The sequence below is a fragment of the Cupressus sempervirens genome, chromosome 6, assembly GCF_028749045.1.
Source record: "Cupressus sempervirens isolate cs-2001-9-10 chromosome 6, ASM2874904v1, whole genome shotgun sequence".
Taxonomy (NCBI): Eukaryota; Viridiplantae; Streptophyta; class Pinopsida; order Cupressales; family Cupressaceae; genus Cupressus; species Cupressus sempervirens.
This window is the reverse complement of record NC_143123.1, coordinates 572,098,840-572,112,311: the sequence shown is the minus strand read 5'-3', so window position 1 is coordinate 572,112,311 and position 13,472 is coordinate 572,098,840.

The following is a 13,472-nucleotide window of genomic DNA, read 5'->3' as shown; positions in this document are numbered from 1 at the left end:
CTTTGAAACTATTTGAATTTATAGATCTTAAGATATTATCAGTGATTACTTAATCTTAATTGCAAACATGAAATAAATAACATGAACACATATGACACCAAAATTTAATGTGGAAACCAAATTTGGAAAAAACCGCCAATTGTAACTAGTTACTATTTTTCACTCTTCTGAAGTGAGCACTATTAGGAGCCAACCCTATAAAAGGTTATAAAATTTGTTGTTAGGTGTGACCATGTTAAATAATTTAATCACCTATCAGGAGTGGCCTTGTTAGAATTCTTGAAAAAATTCAATAGAATTGCCACCTTGTTAGAGGATTTACAAATGGTTGTTAAACCAAATCTGTTAAGAGATTTAGATCACTGCTAGAATGGTTAAAGAGTAACAATGAAATGACCTGATTGATATGCAATTGAATTGCTGATTATAGATCTTTGTTCTCACTTGTACTTAATCCTTCTTGATTGAATATGGCTTTTCTGCTCCACAAGGATATTCTACTTATCCTTCAAATTTGTTTCCCCTCTTCGTCTCTTGTAATTCATTACAACTTGCACACACAGTTTGATACCACAACTTGACCTTTTACTTATACCTTTCAGATTGTCAAGTCAGCTAAAATAAAATTTAGAATAACTAGTAGTCATTACCATAGTCAACTAGAACTAGTAGATAAATTAGTTAAGCTAAATATGTTAAAATTAGAAAATCCTTTCCTAGCCAACCCAACTCAGTAGAAACTAACTCAAAAGTAATTTCCTGTCTTAACCAACAGAAGCTCGGTTAACATTGCAAACTTGCAAAAATCCTTTAGTAACCGAGTGAGCTTAGTTAATGCTAGTTCCATCCAACTTTCCTTCATTAACTGAGTGAGCTTGGTTAACACTCTTTTTCTACATGAATTCCTTTGACGCTTGAGAAAACTCAATAGACACTATCTTCTACATAGGAATGCTTGGTAGACATGGAAAATTGTCTTCACTGCCCAAGTGAGCTCAGCATGTACTAACTAACAAATAATACAACATTTTTGTAACTTCAAATAAAACACACAATTAATGAATTGCATTCAAAATTTTCCCTCTTTGGCATCAATGGAAACACAACATGTCATAACACAATGAAATTTTGAGAACAAGATACCCTTCTATTAGTATGAGCTCTATTTTCAACTTTCTCCCTCTATCAGAAAACTTCTCCCTCTAAATTTTTTTAAAGAGATATGATAGTAAACTTCTCCCTCTTTGAAAATACCTACCAAAAAAAACATTTTAGTTTAGTATCAATGTACTTTGAGTACTGATTCATCTATAATATGCCCTTGTTAATATTGCATCAATTGATTGATCTTCAACTTAGTTCTTGTTGATGCATCACTAAACTTTATTTAGTGAGCTTTAGATAAGGGAATAACTCTTAGCTTACCTCTTAGATAGAAGAATGCATCCTTAGTAATGAATTGGTAAATATGGCTACAATCTATTCTTTTGTATTCACATATTCCAATCTGACTTCTTTATCCTACACTAATTCTCTTAAGAAGTGATAGTTTATAGCAATATGCTTTGTTTTGGAATGCATTACTGGATTCTTAGATATGTTGATTGCATTGTTGTTGTCATAGTATATGACTACTAGATATTTGATTTCTACCTTCATTCCTTCCAACAATTATTTGAACCAAACAATGTTAGAATAGTTCACTACTGTTGCCACATACTCTTCTTAGGCTGTGGATTGAGATATGCATTTTTTCTTCTTGCTTGTCTAAGATACCAATTTTTTACCAAGAAAGAATGCTTTGCCACTAGTTCTTTTCTATCATCAAGACTTCCTACCCAATCAACATCAGTAAACACCTTTAAACCTAGATTGCCTCCAAGTTTGTACCATAAGCCATAATCTTTAGTACCTTTCAGATATCTCATGATTCTTTTGATTGCCATCACGTGGTTTTCTCTAGAATTTGTTGAGAATCTTGCCACTATTCCAACTACTATGGAAATGTCAGGCCTTCTATGTACTACATACTATAATTTCCCAATCATTGATCTATATTGGGTTTGATCTACTTCTTTGGAGTCATCATTTTTGGTAAACTTATGTCCAGTAGACATGGGAATTCCAACTACTCTTGAATCTTCCATCCCAAACTTCTTTATTATCTCCTTGATATACTTAGATTGAGTGATGTAGATACCATTTTTGTTCTATTGAATCTTTAATCCAACAAAGAATTTTATCTCACCAAACATGGACATCTCAAATTCTTTACTCATTTATTTTGAAAATGCTTTGCATAAGTCATTATTTCCTATAAATAGGGTATCATCAACAAAAATTATTGCCAACATAATCTTCTTATCTGGTCCTTCCTTGATATACAAACTATTGTTATCATTTGTTCTTTGAAAACTAATCAGTACCAAATAGTTATGTAGTCTTTCATACCAAGTTCTAGAAGCTTGTTTGAGACCATATAGTGCTTTGTGTAATTTGTAGACCATGTCCTTTTTGTTAGGATCTACAAAACCTTCTAGTTGTTCAATGTAGACTTCCTCATCAAGAATTCCATTTAAGAATGCAGATTTAACATCCATCTCATATAGTTTGAATGCTCTATGAGCTGCATATGCAAGTAGAGTTCTAACACCTTCTAATCTTGAAACAAGGGAAAAAAATTCACCATAATAAATACCTTCTTCTTGAGAATAGCCTTTACATACCAATCTTGCTTTGTTTCTAGAAACTTTTCCATCTTCATTCAGTTTATTTCTGAATACTCATTTTGTGCCAATTAGATTTTTATTCTTAGGCCTAAGAACAAGAGTCCAAGTATTGTTCTTCCCCATTTTTTCTATCTCTTCATTCATAGCCTCAATCCAACTTTCATTTTCTAGAGCATCTTTGACATTTCTAGGTTCAAATTCAACAAGTAAACAATGTACCTTTTAATTTTCTTCTTGTCATTGTTCCATCTAATTTGTCTCCAATGATCTAATTAGGTGCATGATGCCTTCTGACATATTTTTCTAGCATAGGTTCCTTGGGGCTTTGGATGAATTCCACTATTTTCATTCTAAACTTCAACTTCAAGTGTGGGGCCTTCTATCTATGGCTTGGGTCCATCATACTTGGTTTGAACTACCTGGGTTGCCTCTAAATGTGACTCAAGTCCCTATGGCTTGGTTTGCACTTCCTACATCTCGATAGACATTGGAGATTTGGGGAGCTCAGGAGATGAAGTCTCATTTCTCTCAAATAGATTTGGTAGGGTATCAGGTTCATAGTAGATGAATCTTCTATAATCCTTTGGTTCCTTTTTGCTTTCTTCTTCACTCCTTTCTGCAAACTTATTAATTCTTACATGTGCACTTTATATCATCTTATGAGTGGTCAAATTCAAACATTTGTATGCTTTACTTCTGTAAGAGTATCCTAGAAATATGCCTTCATCACCTTTTACATCAAATTTTCCTTTCCTAGATTTTGTCATGCCCAAAATACGATGGCAAAAACACACGATTTTTTTATAAAAAAGATTAATAATTAAATCCACAAAGTTGATAAGTTTAAAATAGTTTAAAACATAGGTATATTGAAGACATGATAAATTCTCCTATCAAAACTTGACTCTCATGTTAGGTTAAAAATCAAAGTGTAAGAATCAATCATTAAATTAAAATCTCGTTAACAAATCAATTTTTAACAATTTTAAAAGCAATTTAATTTTTTTAAAGTCTAAACATTAATATATCTATAAATTGGCTCGTATGCTTGAATAATGAACTCACTCAACATAGTTCAAAACTATTTTAAAACATATTACATTAGTCAATTAAGTATTATTAAGCAATATTATTCATGAACTATACACACACACACACACACACACACACACACACACACACACACACACACACATAATATTCTAATGTAAATCTTCAATTCACTAAACATACTAGAAAACATCAATTAAACCTTAAACTTATAATACTTCAATCTACAAGTTTATTTTATCATACACATATTTAACCTACTTAATATATATTAAAATAAATAAATAGATAAATTAAGCAAAATCAATCTAATCCATAATACTACACAACTTATTACAACACTAATATTAAAATAAATATAATTAACAATATTACTAATTAACATATTAATTAAAAAATACTAACTTAACCTAAATTATAATAATTATCTTTTCCCTAATGCTAAAATAGAATTTAAACTAATACTATCTAATAATCACATTATTAAAAAAAAAAAACTAAATTAAATTTTAAAAAACATATAAATTAAATTAATTACACATGCTACTTAATTAAAACTAAACTAACTTTAAACTAACTTAATTCCATTAATTAAAATTTACTAACATTAACTAAAATCTAACATTTAATTACCACTAATTTAAAAATAAACTTAATTTAAAAACATACTAATCTAAATTTTAAAACTTAATATAAATTAAAAAAACTTTAACTAAACTAACCTAACTCATTTACCTTCCAACTAACCTACCCCACTAACTGCCTCCACTCATGCCTAAAAAAAAGGCTTACTTCCCCACCCCATGTTGACTTAGCCTTATGGAGAAAAAAGATAGTCCAAGGAAAAGTTAAGAGAAAAAGTGCTAGCATAGGGAAGGGTTAAGAAAAAGGTAATAAAGTGAAAGTTTAAAACCAATCCACAAACCATAGTTTATTCCACCACTCTACTCTGACATGTCAGGGGTCACATAGGGCCGCGAAAATTTATGAGGACAGGAGTGAGATGAGCATTAAAGATATTGTCATTGGCTTAGATTCCAATCTGATCCTATTTTCAAAATTGATGCTTAGAACAAGGGAGGTGGAACAAAATCATTAATGTTATAAAGTTTAGTATCTAGGATATTAGTTTGTTTATGATATTTACTATGTATTTTCCTTTCTTATTTTTTTTTAAAATTTATTTCTTTGATTTAATAGATTTAGACAATCATTTTCAAAGAGTATTTTTGAAGGAATATTCTCTGTTGCCTTCTTCAAAAGAATTAAAACTTTTCCCTCATACAAAATCTAGAGGGCTTTTTCTCTTGGAAAAAAAACTTTTTTTTTAAGGCTTTATTTTCTAAGTATGAAATTTATTTATTTATTTTTCTATATGTTATATTTTGAAAGCAAATTTTTCTAATTTCATTGTAGGATTAAATGTAACACAAGAATATTCGAGTTGAGCATTTTAACTTCCTAATACTTATGAATATAATCAAATAGGATCCAAATTAAACAATGAATATTATTTATCATATTTTATTTTAAAATGCAAAACTATATATGATCATTTTTACCTAATATATCTCAATTTAATAAGTAAAATTTTGAAACACATAAGATTACCATAGGAAGAGTAAAACATCAATTCATTTTATTTTCAATACACATAGATATAACTGAAAATACAAAAATCTCATAAGCAAGGATTACTCAATCATTTTTTTACTAACCACCTGATTCAAAGCTCTGTCGAGAAAGAAGCAGTAAGAAAACCCAACATCCTTGCCACTTCAACAATAAGTTTAAATACATTTTTGCACAAGATTTCAATCCTAAGGATAAAACTCTCAATAACTGAATTATAATAACAATTTGAATTTTCTTCTTGGCCCTTAACAAGGGATCCATTTTGAATTCTGCAAAGCATCATGGGGAATCGTGGAGAGAGCAAAAAATTGACAAAAAGACAAAAATTAGACATTCACTCCCATCCTAGGTTTGCACAACAGGTTCAACATTGAACCAAACTAAGGAGAAGGTGGATTTTTCCAATAGGAGACATCAGAAAGAACACCAAAATAGGTGCCCTTTTGGGGCTAAAACTCAAGAACTTATGTTCTTCCATTCATACTTTCAAAGATCTCATACGTGGTTTGTGCTGACAAGTAGGGGCCCGTAACACCCTACCCTCTCTCCCTTTTCTCATCCTAAGAAGAGACTCTATACTACCAGAGTCCAACTAAAGACCTTCCTTTGGCCACTTCTGCCCTATCCGAGGGTGATTAATGCCAACACAACCCATACAATCCCTTTGAAATTCAAGAAAAAACACAAAGGAAAGACATTCAAGAAAACATGTTTCAATCCCTCCCAAAACATACTTAACACACATATAACATACAATTGCAAACACGATATCTAAAGCATGAACAAAACATAACCAACATGAGATGAAGTAGTCCTACCTTCAAAATTGAGTTATGGAAAATGAACAAGTTTGAGATGAGAAATCCCTTCCTTCTCTTTCTCCTTCAATCCTAAATTCCACTCTAAAACTAGAGGTTGGGTGAACATTCAAACCCTCTCAAAAGTGTCTCTAACTAAGATCATAACTCAACGACCTCAAAAAGGCAATAGCTCCCCCACTTGTCTAAAATTCTAGAGGCTTCTAACTCAACTAAACCTAAGGCTAACCTCAAGGTGGACTTAGAGCTATCAATCCCATGATGAAATAATTCAATTTTTGCACTAGAGAAAAAATGGAGTTTTTGAGTGACCATAAAAGTCAACAAAAGGGGCTAAAGGGGTGAAAAATGCCCCCAACCCATACCCATACCCCTTGGGTACTTAGATTTCATGTTTTTAGGCCTTTAGGATTAATTAGGGACCTAAAAAATCCTACAAAAATTTAGGACTTTCTAACAACCTTCTAAAGTGAAAATTACTCACTAATCAAGATTAGCGTAATTAACCTTGATTACTAACTAATTAGCAAAATTGCCACTAACCTAGTATGATTTAGATCTGTAGGTTACTCAGTTAACCCTAACTATCATGTTGGAATGCATATACAGTTCACGAGTGTCAAGCGACACCATAAAAACACTATTACAAACATTAAAATTTGAAGATTACCAAATGATACATTTTTTCATCTCACAATACAAATAAAATATGAACAATAGGGTTTTCATCCTTAGTTATATTCAACCTTGGTTTCCACAATCAGTACATAGGGTTCATTTTCATCTCTCCATTAGATTTCCTAGCTAAAATATCTTACACACTCATTGCACACATTGGTAGCTCAAGAAAATCGCATGCATATATGTATATAACATATCAGGGAAATCACATAAATTAAAAACATCCATCTTTGAAACAATATTTTGTTTATCTCATTCTACTCATATTCTCAATTATTAAAATTGCATAATCAAAGTGTTAATTCTACATTTCACTTACTTCATCAAAATACGTGTTCATAAAACATTAAATGATGAAATAAAATATCTAAAAGTAAAAATCACATAACATGAAATAACATAATATGTTTAGTGTATCTGATAGTGTCTTGACATATCGAGTCATGAGTATCAAAATAATAATGTATCAACTATGCTACGATGGGTCAAGGCAAGGCCTCCTAGATTCTTTCAAGATATAACACTTGCTACCAAATACTTTTAAGTAACTTACATTGGGTTTATAACCATATCATAGTTCATAGGGAGTTTTGTTAGAGTCTTTCTTCAACTGAACTTGGTTCAAGGTATGAACGGTAGTGCTAATAGCTTCCTTCCAATATTTGATAGCAACGTTATTTTCAATCATTAGTGTTCTTGTGGAATCCATGATGGATCTATTTCTTCTTTCAAGAATTCCATTTTGCTGAGGTATATGAGGGGTTGATACTTGTCTTTTGATTCCTCTTTTAATACAAATAATTATTGAATTCATTGGAGATGAATTGACCATCTCTATCTTATCTTAAACATTTTAATCTCTTTCTAGTCTCTTTTTCCACTCTTGCTAGATACCATTTGAATTTCTCAAAGGCTTTTGATTTTTCTTGTAGATACATCACAATCATCATTCTAGAATAGTCATCAACAAAAAGAATGAAGAATTTTTCTCCACTATAACTTTCTATTCCAATGGGTCCACATAAGTTAGTATGCACAATTTCCAAAACTTCTTTTAACTGATAATTTTTGCTCTTAAAACTAGTCTTTCCCATTTTACCAATTTGGCAATTTTTTCCTAAACCAACATCAAGTTTCTTCAAACTAGGAACACCTCTTACTCTTTTATGTTTTCTTATCTTGATTAGATTATCAAAATTTACATGAGATATTTTTTTGTGCCATAACCAACTTTATTCTACTTGAGCAATAAAACATGAGCATTCACTAAGTTCAAGATAAAATAGATTACATTTTGTTTGCTTTCCTTATCCAATCGAATTTCCTTTGTCATCCAATAGTTTTGCCTTGTCATTCATGAATTCTACCTTGAACCCAATGATGTTCAACTATGCCACACTCGGTAGATTATGCTTTAGTCCTTCAACCTAATAGGCATTATAACATGCAAGTTCATTGGTTAATGAGATGCAACCTTTTCCTTTTATGCAACAAGGTTAATTATTTCCAAACCTTACACTACCTCCATCATAGTATTCAAAATGTTCAAATTTTGGTTTTCCTCTAGTCATATGGTGTGAAAATCCACTATCAATAATCCATGTATCAATTTTTCTAACATGAGAAATAAGTGTCATCTTATCTTCTTCATCATTAGATTCATCTTTCACAACAATATACACTATTTCATCTTCACTGTTATAAGAATCTTTAGCCATGAAACAAGTTTTCTTACCTTTTTCCTTGTAGGATTTGACCTTTGAATTCCTTCTTGCCTTTTTATTTGTGGGATTTCTTCTCATTTTTTCTTTCTTTGTTTGGACACCTAGTAGCAATATGACCAATTTATTCACAAGAAAAATAGATTAGAGGGATTTTACCTTTGTACTTTCCTCTACCTTTGGAGTATTTCTTTACAAGTAGGGCTTCAAAAATTTCAAGAAAACTATCATAATTTTCTTCAGTTTCTTCCTCACTTATTGATTGATTTGCCTTTAATTTCTTTCTCTTTTCTTTGAGTGAGAGTTTGGCTTCAAATACAAACTCAATATTCTTGGAAACATGAACATAGTTATCATAGTTATCTAGTTCAAAAGTTGTCAATCTTCCAACTAGAGCATCCAAGTTTAATTTTTTATTTGGATCACATATCATTTCTTGAATAGTAGATACCCTAATTGCATAGATAGGAAGAAGAGTTCTGAGTACCTTACTTACAACAGTTTCATCTTTAATGTCTCCTCTAGATCCTTTGATTGCACTTACACTAGATTTATTTATTTCCACATATTTTGCAATATTTTCATCTTCTCTCATTTTCATTTGGTCAAATTGTCCTCTGAGACTTTTTGCCTTGGGTCTTCTTACATTGTCATCTCCTCCATAGATATCTTTTAGTTTGTTCCACATTTCATAGCTGGATTTATAATCTTTTACCTCATCAAATTTAGCATAATAGAGAGAATATGCAATATCAATCATCATGATGTTATGATTTTTCTTCTTAGAAATGTCTTCAACTAATAATGTTCTTGTAGCAGTTTTGTATTCAGCATCAATATACTTGCAGCCTGAATAACTGATTATAGCTAGATACAACCTCAAGAGTCCTTGACATGCTACAAAATTGTCTCTATTGAGCTTTGGAATCTCTCTTTTATAAGACATCATGATCTTTAGCTTAGGTCCTTGAAACCTTCTCTGCAAGCACCATATTCTCTTATACCAATTGTTGGAAATATAAGAGGAGTAGCTGAGAGGGGAGGGGTGAATTAGTTACTACTAAAATAAATCTTAGATCCCTTAGATGTTAGTACAAATTACAATCTAAAAAACTAAATACTGTTGATGCTCAGTAAAGACATACAAAATGTTGTAACTCAGTAAATGTTGAATGTGCTTTGAAACTAATTAATTTTGTAGATCTTAAGATATTCTTAGTGATTACTTAATCTTAATTTCAATCATGAAAGAAATAACATGAACACATATGACACCAAGATTTAATGTGGAAACCCAATTTGGCAAAAACTACCAATTGTAACTAGTTACTATTTTTCAGTCTTCTGAAGTGAGCCTTGTTAGGAGCCAACCCTATTAAAAGTTACAAAAAACACTCTTAGGCGTGACCATATTAAAGGATTTAATCACCATATTAGGAGTGGCCTTGTTGGAGGTCTTGAAACAATTCAATAAAATTTCCACCTTGTTAGAGGATTTACAAATGGTTGTTAAACCAACTCTATTAAGAGATTTAGATCACTGCTACAATGGTTAGAGAGTAATAATGAAATGATGTAATTTATATGTAGCTAAATCATTGATTACAAATATTTGTTCTAGCTTGTATTTAATCCTTCCTAATTGAATATATCTTTTTTCCTCCACAAGGATATTCTACTTAGCCTTCAAATTTACTTCCTCTCTTCATCTCTTACAATTGATTACAACTTGCACACACACTTTGAAACCACAACTTTACCTTTTACTTATAATTTTTATATTTTCAAGTTGGCTCAAATACAATTTAGAATAACTAGTATTCATTACCATAGTCAACTATAACCAATAGATAAATTAGTTAAGCTTAATATGCCAAAATAAGAAAATCCTTCATTAGCTGACCCAACTCGGTAGAAACTAACTTAGAAGTGATTTCCTATGTTGACCAATAGAAGCTTGGTTAACATTGCAAAATTTTGAAAATCCTTTGGTAATTGAGTGAGCTCAATCAACACTAGTTCCATCCAAATTTCCTTCATTAACCGAGTGAGCTCAGTTAACACTCTTTTTCTACATGAATTCCTTTGACACCTAAGTGAACTTGGTAGACATTGTCTTCTACATAGGAACACTCAGTAGACATGGAAAATTGTCTTCACTACCCAAGTGTACTTGGCATGCACTGGTTGACAACTGATATGACATTTGTGTAAAATCAAAGACAACACTTAATTAATCAATTGTATTCAACAATGTTGACATAAGGATGTATACAATTTCATTGGGAAAGAATGCAAGTTCAAGCTCACCCTCATGCAATAAGTTAACATTTGGATAGAAGAGATTAGCTAAGCTAATAGCTCAAGTCAATAATATGAGGAGAAAATTGATATTAATTCAATTCCATTTGCTATGACATTTGGAGATTATTTAGAAGGACTTGTCTGTAGTATAAAACACATCAAGAAAGACACACATTTCTAAAATTTTGAAATCCTTATTGATTAAGCTGTTGAGCTAGAAATTCAAATTCAAGTTTAAGAGAAAGTAAAAGAAAAATGGAATAAAGGCTTTGCTAAAATTTTGACAAATCATGACAAATTATTTGAGAAATATAAGATAGCCCAAACACACCCCAATCCATAAATGAAAAAAACAAAGGGAAAATTAGTCAAATAAAAAGGGGGAAATACAAGAAAATAAGAGTATTAGCAAGAGATAAGGGGAAATATAACAAGGGAAAATAGCATAAATCAAAGATAAGATCATCGAATCGAACAATATCAAAAAAATTAGATTGTAAACCTAAATTATAGTCTTAGGGCACGTCATTGTATAGATTGATAATTCATGACAGAGTGTTTTTGCCACTAATATCAAAGGGGGAGATTGTTGATCTCTATGCCTAAGTTTCCTATTAGTATCCAAACACTTAGTCATTTACTAGGAAAGGTTGGACGATCATCACTGTGACTAAGTCATCAGTAAAGTTTGAGTACATATAGACTTGTTTATTTTGTATTGCATGATGAGAAAGTCAGTGATTGTTGAACACCCTAGTTGAGACTAGGCTTATATAATTAAGTTTGAGTAAATTGGAAGAGAGTTTTTTCTAAGTGAATAGAAAGGATCAAGTTTGTAGAAGTTGAGTATCAGCATGAATGTTAGTAATGACTGAATGCTTGAACATTTAGATGTCGAGAAAACTAGTTTTTCATATGAGTTTCTAATTTCATAGACACCTATGTAAATTATTTTTGACTGACCTATTCAAAGTTAATGATTGTAAAGATAGTTAAGGTGGATTTTATGCATCTTTACAGATGATAGTGATCTTAAGGAAATAAAATCAAACAATCAAAAGGGAAACAACAAAAGAGATAAATTATAAACCGTTGATTATGATTCATAACTTTTTAATATTGTCTATTTAAAGAGGTTTCTTGTAGAAGTTGGTGAAATCCAACTTCATAGTGCACCAAGATCACTTGCATGTAGATAGCTTGCTAAAGAGAAACAAAAAGAGCAAGAGCTTGAAGCAAGACAAAGCAAGAGAAAATATTTCACAATAGGAAAATGAAATTGCTATGTGAGTGATGTGAATTTACAATGAGAGAGATCGAATATAAAGGCCTCAAGGAATCTTGTAGAACAAGATGGAAAGTGCTAGAAGATAAGGTTGACAACTAAGCATACGTCCACAAAAAGGTGGAGGGAATAAACTCTTGCCATTACAACTATTAAATAAATGTATTAACCTAAGTAAGCTTAAGTAAAAGAATAAATAATTAATAAATAATTATTTACTCTAACACCCCCCCTTAAGTGTAACTTAGGGGAATGCCTTAAGCTCACAAAAACTAAGATGTAATGCAGAATGGGTCCCAGCAACAAGGCCATGTTAGGTACCCATGACAAATGCAAAGAAATACAACCTTTGAAAATAAGGAAAGAGAGAAAACCTCATGGGAAAAATCGTCCCCCAAAAAGAGGTAAAACATGCTGAAAAAAAAAATGAAGTGAAAGAAGGAATGCCTCAACAAGTTCCGCCAAGGACAACTTCCATAACCCAAAGCATAGACCACAACTGAAGATAGCATGGTGATGCAAAAGGTTTAGTGAAGATGTCACCAATATGTGCATCAGTGGGAATTTACTCCAATGTGATAACACCATCCTAGATCAGTTGACAGATGAAGTGCGTATGTAGCTCAATGTTCTTGGTACATAGATGCTCCATCAAGTTACAAGAAATGTGGATAGAACTCTTATTATCACACCACAAAATAGTGGCATGATCGGGAAGAAAACCAAACTCAGTCATCAACTACCAAAGCCATAAAGCCTCCTAACAAGCAAGTACTATGACCAGGTACTTAGCCTCTATAGATGAAAGTGCTCGAGCATGCTACTTCTTGTGTGACCGTGTGATAGGACCAGAGCCAAGACAAAACACAAAGCTAGAAGTGGATTTCCAATCATCAACATCACCAGCCTAATCTGAGTCAGTGTAGCTAATAATGTGTGGAGTCCCCATGGTGTAATGAATGCCATGCATGAGTGTGCCTGAATGTATCTCAAAATATTCCTAGTAGCTTGCTAGTGATTCTCATGAGGGTCCTAAGAAAATCAAGAGACAAGGCCAACTACAAAGGAGAGATCAGGATGAGTGTATTTCAGGTACAACAAGCTACCAACCAAATACTAATACAAAGTAGCATCCATAGAAGGAAAAGAGTAGGAAGTAGACAAGGTGACACCTGACTAAAAGGGTGTGGGAGTAGGTTTTCAATCAAGCATGTCAAAGTGGTGAAACATGTCAAGAGCATACTTCTGC